Source organism: Herpailurus yagouaroundi, unplaced genomic scaffold (assembly GCF_014898765.1).
Source record: "Herpailurus yagouaroundi ecotype Mexico unplaced genomic scaffold, PumYag 77, whole genome shotgun sequence".
Taxonomy (NCBI): domain Eukaryota; kingdom Metazoa; phylum Chordata; class Mammalia; order Carnivora; family Felidae; genus Herpailurus; species Herpailurus yagouaroundi.
In genome coordinates this window covers 17,846,880-17,860,812 of record NW_024412388.1, presented here as the reverse complement: position 1 = coordinate 17,860,812, position 13,933 = coordinate 17,846,880, and positions in this window count along the sequence as shown.

Here is a 13,933-nt window from a genome sequence, read left to right as displayed (position 1 = left end):
CTCAGGCAGGCCAGTGTTTGTCCTCTAGCTGATTGCAGAGACTGTGAGTCAAGCTGCCATGGCACAAGAGCCCATGTTTTGCCACAACAGAAAAAGGCACCCAGACTGACATAGTTTTAATAGATGATAAAAGTGTTTAGCCTACTTGACACCAATGGGACGCCTCCCACTCCTGAGAATAGCAGACATCAAGGGAGCCTCCGTTAAACCCACATTAACCCACCCACGGGGAGAAGTAACCTGCCTAAGGACAATCCGATCTCTTGACTCTGGTTCACCATGGATGAATTTTTATATCATCTCCCTGCCTTTAACTGATATATCGTTATTTTATTTTGTTGTAACCGTTACCTTTTAGAATTCAAGAATATTCAAGGATTTTCTTTTGCATTCCCTAAAGGTGCTCCTCGTTAGCAATAAGTATTGACCACTTTACTATGAGCAAGACGCCGCACTGAGCAATTTATGTGCGTTATCTTGTTTGCTTCTCCCTGCAACTCTACTGAGGTCAGTAGTATTTTTATCCCCATTTCACAGATGAGAAAACTGAGGCCTGGAGAAATAGGTTAAGTGATTTGCCCAAAGTCACACACTCAGAACTCAAACCTGGGTGAGTGTGATACCAAAACCTCTGCTTGGAGCCACTCTGCTATGCTGGCACAGTCTTCAGAGCCCGTATTTCTAGGAGGGTCTCAGAATACAGCTTGCTGTAGAACAGGAGGTAGCCACTCTTCTGAGTCCAGGCTATCATCAGCCCAGTAAACTTGCACATATATTCTTAACTCCTTTTGGAAAGAAAGCAAAGAAAAAACAGAGTATTTATATATTCCTCCGTATATGGAGTTGTTTTCAAAGGCATCCTGCCCATGAGGGGGCATCCTTCCATGAAAGGATACTGCTAAGAGGCAGAAGCTGAAGGAGCTTCTGCAGCAGTGAGGGCCTAAGGAGGAACACTGCCCACCGTAGAGAAATGGCAACCAGGTGAACTCATGAGGAGGACTTGGTGAAGAGCCCCCCAAAGTGCCCATGTAGAAAGAGGCAGCTTTAGATATCCATCAAGCTAGGAAACCATAAAGCCATCTGACCAGATTTTCGGTCCAGAAGGAAATTTCTTGCTCTCCTTTACCCTTCTTCCCTGACTGCAATCCCAGAGATGTCAGGGATCTGGCAGTTAGCCAGCTGCAGAAGGCCGAGGAAGGAAGGACAGAGCATTCAACTGTCAATCAAGCTCAGAGTTCTGATTACTCCCTGGGCTGACCAATTTTAATTACTGAATCAAAATTGAATTTAAAATTTAAAATGACCGCTGAATTCTATTACCCAAAAGAAAGAGTGACAATGAAAAGATCAACTAGTGTCGCACACACAACATCCAATCAGACATCTGATTGATCAACATTAGACAGCCAATAGGGCCATCAGGAACATACTGGTTGAATGTCAGCCCTCCCTAGCAGTAAGCAAAAAGGTCACCTTGCCATGGAAATGGATGTTTTGCCCATTGGCTGGAGAAGAATTATCAGCCTTGAGTATATTTAAAGGAAGAATAAGTTTGGGATGCCTGGCTGGCTCAGTCGGTAGAGCATGCAACTCTTGATGTCCAGGTTGTGAGTTTAAGCCCCACACTGCATGTTGAGATGGCTTAAAAAATAAAATCTTGGGGAAGGAGGAGGAAGAGGGGTGGGGAGGGAGGAAGGAGGAGGAAAAGAGGAAGGAGGAGGAGGAGGAGGAGAAAAAGAGGTTGTTTATGCAACTAGTCACAGACCATTGAATGTATGAACCAAAAACTGATAGAACTGAAGGGAGAAATAGACAGTTCCACAGTAATAGTTTAAGACTTCAACACCACACGCTCAATAATGGATAGAACAACCAGATAGAAAGATGAGTAAAGAAATAGAAGATTTGAACAACATAATAAATGAACTAGAGCTAATAAATATGTAGAGAATACTCTACCCAACAACTATGGCATACACTTTCTTCCCAAATGCACGTGGGACAAACACTTCTCAAATGCACATTCTCCAGGATAGATCATCTTTTAGGTGACAAATTAAATCTCAATAGACTTAACAACCTAGGCATCCTTCAAAGTATCTTCTCGGACCATAGCAGGATGAAGTTAGAAGTTAATTACAGAAGAAAACTGGAAAATTCTCAAAACTATAAAAATTAAACTAAAAAATACACTCTTTTTCTTAGCAAATGCAAATTTTATTTCAGCTGTACATAACAGATGTCTTTATTTATTTTTATTTTTTTAATTTTAATGTTTATTTATTTTTTGAGAGAGAGATGGAGACAGAGAGACAGAGACTGAGCAGGGAAGGAGCAGAGAGAGAGGGAAACACAGAATCGGAAGCAGGCTCCAGGTTCTGAGCTGTCAGCACGGAGCCCGATGCGGGGCTCGAAACCACAAACTGTGAGATCATGACCTGAGCCGAAGTCTGACACCCAACCGACTAAGCCACCCAGGTGCCCCCAGATGTCTTTTTTTAAATAAAACAAACACTTCATTGCCATATGCAACCACAAACAATAATATGCATACTTTACAGTACTGTACAATGCGACATTTAGGTGTACATCCAACTGAATCTTCAAACGGCAGTCACCCACTAAAAATGACTCTCCCATTCACAGATAAAAAGCACAATATATAGATTTTTTTCAAGGTCTTATACCATTATATACATGTTACTGTGTTTTGGCAATTTCATGAAAAACACATAATTAATAGTTTATATACTGGGGCAAGTGTAAATTCAATGGCAACACCATGTAGGTCCCCCACAAAAGTCCCAGAGATGGCTTACACCTCCCTTCTGGTTCAGGGTCTTCACCCTCTCACTACAACACTAACTGTACATGCGGCCATGACAGATAAACAACACACTCTCAAACAACCAATGGGTCAAAAAATATATCACAAGGGAAATTATAAAATACTAGTTGAGTAAAAATGAAAGTACAACCTACCAAGACTTTGGGGACCCAGTGAAAGCAGTGCTAAAGTGGAAATGTTTAGGTATAAACACATTAAAAAACAAGACATATCTCAAACCAATCACCTAACTTTACAACTTAAGGAAATAGAGAAGGACAAACTTAATGCACACCTAGCAGAAGAAAGGAAATTAGAACAGAGATAAGTGAAATAGAGAATTTAAAAAAAGAGAGAAAAACAATGAAACCAGAAGTTGTTTCTTTGAAAATATCAACAAAATTGACAAACCTTTAACTAGATTGCCTACAAAAAACCCTCAAATTACTAAAATCAGGAATGAAAGTGGAGATATCACTACCAATTTTACAAAAGTAAAAGGATTATAAGAGAGTGCTAGGAACAATTGTACCCCCCAAAATTGTATCACCTCGATGAAATGGAAACATTCCTAGAAACACAAAACCTACCAAGCCTAAATCATGAAGACAGAAAATCGGATTAGACCTGTAACTAGTAAGGTGATTTAATCAGAAGATTGAATCTCCTGAGAAAGAAAAGCCCTCCCCCTAATGGCTTCACTGGTAAATTCTACCAATATTCAAGAACCAATATTAAAAAAAAAAAAAAAAAAAACAATTGAAGTAGAGGGAAGAAATCCTAACTCATCCCATAATACCCTGATACCAAATCCAGACAAAGACACTGCAGGAAAGGAGAACTACAGACCAATTTCCCTTATAAACATTACTACAAAAATCCTCAACAAAATACTATCAAACTGAATTCAATAACATAGTGAAGCAATTATACACCATGACCAAGTGGAATTTATTCCTGGAATGTAAGGATGGTTTGACATACAAACATCAATGTAATACACCACATTCACAGAGTGAAGGATAAAACATACGATCATCTCAATTGATGCAGAAAAAACATTTGACAAAATTCAACACTTTTTCATGATAAAAACCCTCAACAAACTAGGAATAGAAACAAACTGCTTTTAACATAATAAAAGCCATATCTGAGAAACCCACAACAAACATCATATTCAATGTGAAAGACTGAAAACTTTCCCTCTAAGAGCAGGAACAAGGCAAAAACACTCTCTTTCACCATTTCTTTTCAACACAGTGCTGGGAGTTCCAGACAGAGGAATTAGGCAAGAAAAATAAATAAAAGGCATCTAAATTGGAAAGGAAGAGGTAAAATTATCTCTGCTCACAGATGATGTGATCTTTTCTTTAAAGTTTACTTAGTTACTTTTGAGAGACAGAGAGAGAGAGAGTGAGTAGGGGAGGGGCAGAGAGAGGGAGAGAGAGAATCCCAAGCAGGGCTTGTACCAACACAGGGTACAATCCCATGAACTGTGAGATCATAACCTGAGCCAAAATCAAGAGTTGCACACTTAACCAACTGAGCCACCCAGGCACCCCTGATATGATCTTATATATAGAAAACCTTATGGGTTCTACCAAAAGACTATTAGAACTAAGAAATAAATTTAGCAAAGTAGCAGGATACGAGGTCAACACTCAAAAATCAATTGCATTTCTATATAGTAACAATGAAAATATGAAAATAAAATTAAGAAAGCACCTCCATTTATACAACATCAAAAAGAATGAAATACTTAGTAATTAAGTTAACCAAGGAGGTGAAAGAGTTGTACAATGAAAACTACAAAACATTGCTAGAGGAAATTAAAGAAGACATAACTGAATGAAAGATATCAATACTCATAGATTGAAAGATTTAATGTTGCTAAGATGTCGGTACTGCCCAAGTGATCTACAGATTCAATACAATTGTTATCAAATTCCCAACGATATTTTTTCTCAGAAATGGAAAAATCCATCCTAAAACATATGTGGAATTTCAAAACAAAGAAACAAACAATCAAACCCAAATAGCTAAAACAATCTTTCAAGAAGGACAGAAGAACAAAGTTGGAGGTCTCACACTTCCTGATTTCAAAACTTACCGCAAATCTACAGGAATCAAAACAATATGATGCCAGCATAAAGATAGATATGCAGGTCAATGGAATAGAATAGACAGCCCAGAGGTAAATCCTTCTGTATATGGTCAAATGATTGTTCAACAAGGGTGCCAAGGACATTCATCAGGGAAAGGACAGTCTTTTCCACACACGGTTCTGGGAAAACTGGAGATCCACCTGCAAGAGAATGAAGTTGGACTCAAATCTTGCACCATAGACAAAAAAAATAGCCACAAATGGATAAAGACCTAAATAAACATGAGAGCTGAAACTTGGGATAAAAGCTTTACCACATTAGATTTGGCAATAATTTATTGGATTCTGACACCAAAGGCACAGACAACAAAAGAAAATATAGGCAAATTGGATTTTATGAAAACTAAAAATTCTTGTGCATCCAAGGACACTAACAACAGAATGAAAAGGCAACCTATGGATTGGGAGAAAATATTTGAAAACCGTATGTCTTTTAAGGGCTTCATAGCTAGAATATATAAAGAACTCCTAAAAATCAACAACCACAAAACAACCCAGTTCAAAAATGGGCGAAAGGCTTGAATAGGTATTTCTCCAAAGAAGATCTAGAGATGGCAAATAAGTACATGAAAAGATGCTCAGCATAACTGATCATTAGGGAAATACCTAACGTGGAATCAAAACCACAGTTAGATGCCACTCCACAACCATTAGGATGACTATCATAAAAACCAAAACAGAAGACAGAAAATGCCAACTTTTGGCAAGAATGCGGTAACACTGTAACCTCTGTGCATTGTTAGCGGGAATGTAAATTGCTATGGCCAGTGTGGAAAACCATATGGTGGTTCCTGAAAAAAATTAAAAATAGAATTACCATATGAACCACCAATTCCAGTGCTGGGTATATACCCAAAAGAATTGAAAGTGGGGTCTTGAACAGATATTTGTTCACAGCAGCTTATTCACAACAGCTTAATCATGGAAGCAACCGAATATACACGGACAAATGAATGGATAAGCAAAATGTAGTATATACGTACAATGTAGTATTATTCAGTCCATCAGCCTTGAGGACATGACATTAAGTGAAATAAGCCAATCACCAAAAGATAAATACTGTGTGATTCCTCTTACACACAGTTCCTTGAGTAGTCAAAATCACAGAGAGAAAATAGAAGGGTGGTTTCCAGGGACTCAGAGGCTGCAGGGGTTTGGGGGAGGGGCAGGAATGGGAAGTTACTGTTTAATGGGTATAGAGTTTCAGTTTTACGAGATGAAAAAGTTCTGGAGGCGAGTAGAGCTGATGGTTGCACAACGATATGAATGCACTTAATCACTGGACTGCACACCTTTTTTTGATTAAATTGGTAAATTGTATGCTATATGTATTTTAATTGGCATTAAAATGGACAAACGCTGAATTGACAAGAGAGTGAAATAAAGATACTTCTTTGTTGTTGTTTGTTTTTAAGTTTTATTTATCTAAGTAATCTCTACCCCCAACACAGGCTCAAACTCACGACCCTGAGATCAAGAGTCACACGCTTTTCCTACTGAACCAGTCAGGTGCCCCAATATTTCTTTATACCATGAATCTTTTTCAACATACCATCATACTGGCTAGACATATATGGAGTCTGAGGTAAGGATACAAACAGACACCCACATGTATTTGTCTAAATATTTAAGTGGGACAAACTAAATGAAAGTTGTTCCATATTCCTACTTCGTCAAATGGTCATTCAACTCCTGGCTGATAGAATTAGGTTTATTCGGACATTCTGGTTCGCATTTCTGGATCCATTTTGAGACAGGGTGCTAATTGCCTGCTTGTGTACATCATTGATAACAATGATTTTTTGCAATTTGATTTGGATATTTCATTTTTACCTCTTATTCAATACATTTATTTTATGTGTGGCTGTGATAGGGGCCCTGTAAATCGTCAGGCCCAGAGCAGGGGCCTCTCTTGCCTGAAATAGGAGGTAATGTATCTGCTAATCTATCCCTAGAATCTGGTAGGAATGAAGGCAAGATCTAGTGACGTATCCAATGGTCCTGTGACCGCTGTGTCCATCAGAAGCAGTGGACACATAAGGGCCTTGCATTGCCTTTTCGCTCTGTTGATGGTGAGTGTCCTTTGATGCACAAAAGTATTTAATTTTCATGAAATCCAATCTGCCTATCTTTTCTTTTGTTGTCTGTGCCTTTCTGGTGTCAGAATCCAATAAATCGTTGCCAAGTGTGAATCGGTAAAGCTTCTATCCCAAGTTTTCCTAAAAGTTTCAGCTCTCACGTTTAGATCTTTCTCCGTTTGTGGTTATTTTTTGTCTAAGGTATAAGATTTGAGTCCAACTTCATTCTCTTGCAGGTGAGTCTCCAGTTTTCCCAGAGCCATGTGTGGAAAAGACTGTCCCTTCCCTGCCGAATCGTGTTGGCACCCTTGTTGAAAACCATTTGACCATATACGCGAGGATTTACTTCTGGGCTGTCTGTTCTATTCCATTGACCTGCATATCTATCTTTAGGCCGGTATCAAATACTTTGATTCCTGTAGATTTGTGGTAAGTTCTGAAATCAGGAAGCATGAGACCTCCGACTTTGTTCTTCTGTTTTCAAATTTGTTTTGGCTATTCGGAGTCCCTAACGCCTCATCACTTTTGCTATATTGTGTTTGTTGGAAGCTAGTCACTGAGTCTGGCCCACAATCAAGAAGGGATTACACAAAGGCTGTGGATACCAGGAGGCAAAGATTACTGGGAGCCATTTTAGGGGCTGCTTACCACAATAGCTAACATATATTAAGGACTTAATACGTAAGCAATATGTATATAGAGTCATTTAATCCTGAAAATAACCCTGGGAATCTGGAGCTATTATTACACCTAAATTTTACTAGAAAGAACTGAGGTTTAAAGAGATTAAATTATTGGGGCATCTGGGTGGCTCAGTCGGTTAAGTATTCAACTTCGGCTCAGGTCACGATCTCGTGGTTTGTGAGTTTGAGCCCCATGTAGTGAGTTCGAGCTGTGCTGACAGCATGGGGCCTGGAGCCTGCTTCAGATTCTGTGTCTCCCTCTCTCTCCGCTCCTCACTCTCTGTCTCTCTGTCTCTCAAAAAGTGAATAAACATTTTAAAAATGTTTAAAAGAGAGAGATTACATTATTTTACCAATGGTCCCACAGCTACAAATGCTGGAGTTGGGATCCAGACCCAACCTGTCTAAATCCAAAGCTGTACTTTTAAGTGCTGTACGAACCACGGACACTTGGCTGCCTCGATATTTCAGATGCATGTAAAATGTTATTAGTTATAATTTAGAGCTTACATCTATGACTGGCCAAATCTCAGATGACTGCTCATGAGTCAAATAAGCTATTTCAGCTGTATTTGGCACTAGTCAAATGAGTTTGAGAAATTCTTCTATTTTGGTTCCACGTCAACTTCTTACGGAAATTTGCCACCCACTGTGGAAAAGGAAGGACAAAGTCACTAACTGGAGCATGTTGAAGAATTTCCCTTCTGCCTACCCTGAAGCCTATTTAGGTTCTCCAGGCTTCTAAAAGAAGGACCTCAGCTAAGGGAAGCTTCGGGACCCAATTTCAGGGGCAGCTGCCTCATAACATCGAATTTCTCTTGAACTTCCCCCCAGTTTCTGGGTCAGGTCACACACACGACAACTTTGTGAAAACAAGTTTCCACAGAACTTCTTGGCCTGAGAGAATTCTGCTTTCAAAGGACCCCACCCCGCCTCCTCCCCAGTCGGATTCTGCCACTTGGGACCAAAGGCCTCTTTCCCAGCCTGGGGAATGCCTCAGGGAGTGTCTGAAGGAGTCACAAAGACTCTTTGCTTCTCTTTCTCCCCTTCTTTTGTGATTACATCTGCAAACTCTGAGAAGGAAAGCACTGGGTTGTGTTTTAAAGCCCAGGATAAAAATCTTGGGCTAAAAGTGGTTCAGAAATGTTGAGAGGGTTTTTCAAAGGTGTGCTTGTTCTCGTTACGTTTCTATGAGCGGATATAATTGCCTTCACGATTCAGCTTAAAAGGGGAATCCACACTGTCCACATTTTTATCTCAGAGCCCCAGTTCAGTCCCTGGAGCTGGGTTGGGTGCTGTGCAGGTGCAGAGACGAATTCTGGGTCTTACCTTTAAGAAGCCTTGACAGTAGGACCCAGAATCGGGAGCAACTCTGTCTACGGTGGGGCAGAGCATGCCAAGGGCCACAAGGGAGCTGCAAACACCGTAAAGCCGGCTCCTCACCTTTGCACGAGGTGCCACTTTTGTTTACTTTGTGAAGCTCTCCTTGAGTTTCACCCACCCCAGCTGGGTCAGCACAATGTTAAGAACACAAGCTTTGGACGGAGCGCCTGGGTGGCTCAGTGGGGTAAGCGTCCAACTTCAGCTCAGGTCATGATCTTGTAGTGCGTGAGTTCGAGCCCTGCATCGGGGTCTGTGCTGACAGCTCAGAGCCTGGACCCTGCTTTGGATTCTGTCTCTCTCTCTCTCTCTCTCTCTCCCCCTCCCCCGGCTCATGCTCTCTCTCTCTCTCTCTCTCTCTCTCTCTCTCTCTTTCTCTCTCAAAAATAAATAAATATTAAAAGAAAGAAAGAAAGAACACAAGCTCTAGAGCTAGACAGTCTGCATTTGAATCCCAGCTCTGCTGTCCAGAGGATGCATAACCTTGGGCAAATTATTCAACGTCTCTGGGTCAGTTTCCTCATTGCTAAAATGGAGACAATATTCTCTATCTCACTGACTGGTTGTGGTGGTCCATTTAAACGGCTCTGCATTGGGGCGTCTGGGTGGCTCAGTTGGTTGGGTGGCCGACTGTGGCTCAGGTCATGATCTCACGGTCTGTGAGTTCAAGCTGTGCTGACAGCTCAGAGCCTGGAGCCTGCTTCCGATTCTGTGCCTCCCTCTCTCTCTGCCCCTTCCCTGCTTGGTCTCTGTGTCTCTCTCTCTCTCTCAAAAAAGTAATAAACATTAAAAAAATTTTAAACGGCTCTGCGCCAGGATGTGCAGAACATTCAAGAAATGTCAGCAGTTATGGCTTGTCCGTTTCATAAACGAGGAGGCTGAGCTTTAAACTGACCTGCCCAGAATCATTCAGCTAGTTGGGGCGGCGGCGGAGGGGGGGGGCGGGGCTTGGACCCAGGGCTTCCAACTCCAAGTCCAGTGCTCTTTCCGTTGTTTGGCGGCCGAAAAGCTATGGGAGTCTTTCCCCCCTGGGGCTGGGGGAAAGGATGGAGGTGGGAGTGGGGAGGGGAAACCCAGGGAGGTTTCCTAAGATGGTACAAAGTGCAGACTTTTCTTAAGCTCCTGAATCCAAAAGCCTTCACCTAAAGATTACTTCCAACAACTCCGTTTGATGGTGTATCCTCTTAGATATATTAACATAATTTCCTTCTTCATGTAGAACATTCCACCACCTGTAATGGCTGCCCCCGCCCCACCCTTGTGTTCTCCAACACACTGTACATCCAGGGCATTTGGGTTACCTGCTCTTCCAGTTTCGGTTGCTGCACAATAAACCACCCCAGAGCTTAGTGGTTTAAAGCAACAGCAAGCATTTTATCATCTTTCTAGGTCTCTGAGGGTCAGGAATTCAGGAAGAGATCGGCTGGGCGGTCTGACTTGGGGTCTATCGTGGGGCTGCTGGTGCGGGGGGCGGGGGTGGACGGAGCTGGAAGAGCTGGGAGCTGGCTGGCCATCTCTGTGTCCTCATGTAACTCTCAGAGCCTCCCCCCCCCCCCAGGTTGTCCCTCCACGTGGGGCAGTTTGGGTGGCTCCCAGCATGGCTACGTCATGGTAACTGAAGGCTCCGGGAGGGAGTATTCTCAGCCTTGAAAGTCACATAGCACCACTTCTGCAATACTCCATGGGTTGAAATCATCACAAAAGCCTTCCTAATTTCAAGGGGGAGGGGACACACAGACCTTACCTCTCTATGGGAGAAATCATATGGATGGGAGAGTCTACTGAGGTCATCTTTAGAAAATACAATCTGCCAAAAAAAAAAAAAAAATACAATCTGCCAGACATGTTTTTGTGTCTGCCTTCCCTGCTAGAACACTTATCCATTCAACCACTCATGCATAAATTTGTTCACGCATCAAACGTTTGTTGAGCACCTATTATGTGCCAAACACTAAGCCAGCCCTTTATATTGCTTATTTCACTTAATCTTCATGTCAACCCTTGGAAGTGAATGCATCATCCCCACTTAAGAGGTGAGGAAACTGAGGCTCAGAATGGGGCAGTGATCTACCCAAAGTCACGTGAATGGAGAAGCCATGATTTGAACCCAGAACTGCCCATTCTAGAACCTTTGCCCATTCTTCACATCAAGCTACACTCCCAGCCTCAACATAATCTGGTCGACTCTAGGGCCTTTCCACCTGTACCTTGGCAAACCTCCTTGCCCTCCATTTCTCCAGAGCAGGTCAGTAGTTGGGGAAAGGAATAGAGAGACGATGTATGGGACCAGTGGGAAGGAACCCCAAGTCTTGTGCCAGCAGCCACAGGACCACCGTTTGTGGTCTCAGAGGTTCTAGCCGCACAGTGCAGGGTTGCGAGGGATTCATGACTTTATTGACTTGTGTTTTCGTGCATGAAACCAGGTTTATCTGGTGCCACCTGCGGTCGACAATGGCAGCCTGGAGTGCGACCCTGAGGATGATCGGGAGCAGCATCTGGGCCCCCCAGAAATAAGGACCTTGATCAACTAGTCCTGTCACCACTGACATGTCACTGGGAGCCTCGGGCCTTGCATCCACCTTCCCAGTCTCAAAATGTCACACCTGTTTTCACATGGGAGGATACCAGGATGCGAGCAGGGCGAGGATTTTTGTCTATTTTGTTCACTGTTGTATCCCCAGCACCTAGAACAGTGCCCAACAGGAATTAGGATCTCAATAAACATTCTCAGAACGAATGAAGCAGTTAAGAGATAAAGGTTACATGGGCCGAGGCCAAGGGCGTCACAGCTCCGGGCTTGAGTTTCAGCTCTGCCCCTTGCTAGCTGGATAACATTGGGCAATTTATTTAACCTCCCTCAGGCTCGGCTACTTTCCTTCATTCATTTCTTCGTTCAACAAATATTAGCTGAGCACCTGGTAAGTACCACGCACTGCTCTAGGCACCAGGGATGTAGAAATGACCAAAACAGACACTGATCTCCGCTCTGAGGGAGTTTATATTTCTGGGAGGAGTAGGCAAATGAACTACTAAGTGGAGTATACAGTGGGCTTCAGCTGATGAGACGGGCTTTGGAAAAAACAGGGAGATGGGATTCTGGGGTGAGGAGGGAGGAGCTTTACCTCCTGGCCTATGGGACCACGTGAAGATGAGAGTCCAGGGCGCAAAGGACTGACCCAAAGCACCTGGAGCTCGTCCTAGTCCTTCCTGGAGAATACTGTGTTACATTTCCACACGTAACATCACGTGGATATAAAAGTCCTTACTGCTGCTAAGTGTTGTGAGGCTCCGAAGAGAAAATATCTGAGACGCAGATATATCTGTGCCTGGTACGCAGCTCACTGCACGCAGATTGATATCGCTTTCCTCTCATGTACTCAGTGCACGTGTAAGTAGCCGCAGAAGGTCAGAACCGGACGGTCCGTCCCCTTCTGTAAATCTTACGGAAGAGGGATCTAAGGCCTAGACTTGTTCAAGATCACACGGCCACGGCGAGGCCGAGCCAGAACTAGAACTCGGTCCCTCATCCCTGCATTGTTGTTTCCTCCTCCATCCAGGCCTCCGCCGGTGCCCCACCCCCCACCCCCGCGCTTATGGACTGTTTCCTATGTCCACTCATGGGTCCTGCAAGCTACCGTTAAAGAACATTATTCACGACAGTCGCTTAAGATCATAAGGGGCAGCGGGGGGGGGGGGGGGGGGGGGGGGGGGGGGAGCGGGGGGAGGCAGCGGATGAAAAATGACTAACAAGAAACAGCAGGAGTAAGGAAGGATTCTTACTGACCTACCGAGATTCTTGCTGCAACTGGGCAACGCAGGAAGGGACGAGCACAGAAATCCCTGAGAAACGCAGGAGAGACTGAGTGGAGTTTGGTCAAGGGGAGAGTCTTCGTCACTACTCAGTGGATGATTTAAAACCATGAAATAGCTTCGTTTCCCTCGGAGGTTCACGCTAAACCGATCCGTGGCTTCTCGAGCCAACCCTGGGTCAGGAGTATCCCGCCAGGTGGACGCTTTGGCATCTGCCCAGAGTGGAAGTTGCAGCTGCCGGCCCCCGGGGTTGCTTAATCACCGGGGGCCCAGCCAGCCCGGCGGCAGGAAGCGCCTCCCTCTGACCCATTTCCCTTGACCCCTGCACTGGGCCCTTGGATGCTGCCTCCTCTTTGTTCAGCGGACAGTTCTTCCTGCTCCTCTCCTGTCTAGCTGGCAGCTCGTTTTGTCCCCAGCCCTCTGTCTGCCCTCCCTCCACTCCTCTGAATTCCTTCGGGCAGGGGTGCAGTTGAGGAGTGAAGAGGGTCCCTCCTTCCTCCAGGAGATTGTCACCCGCTCATAGGCTGCCTTCTCATGATCCCTATTCTCTTGAGTCTCACTCATGCCAACTCAGTACCTGGACCCTGAATGTGTCTCAGGCCTTTCTGACGCCTCCACTGTCCCAAGCACAGATGGAGGGAGACACTTGAGTACACAAGCAAATACTAATTGGTAGACATGGCCCTTTATGAAAAACAAGCAAACCAGACTGAGAAGTGAGACCAGTGCTGTGGCAGAGATCACTCCTGGCAAGGAAGGACTTGAGTTAAGCCTGGAGGAGTAGAGGTCAAACAGGTGAGCAGCAGGGGTGGGATCTGCTGCCCCCCTATCCCCCCCCCCCCCCCCCCCGCCCCGCTTCCTCTCTCCACAATATCCCACCCTCCTCAGCTGATGGAAGAGATGGAACTCGGCGCTCTAACACTCTGGCTCCTATTAGTTCCAATGTCCCACTTTTTGTTTTGTTTTGTTTTGTTTTGTTTTGTTTTGTTTT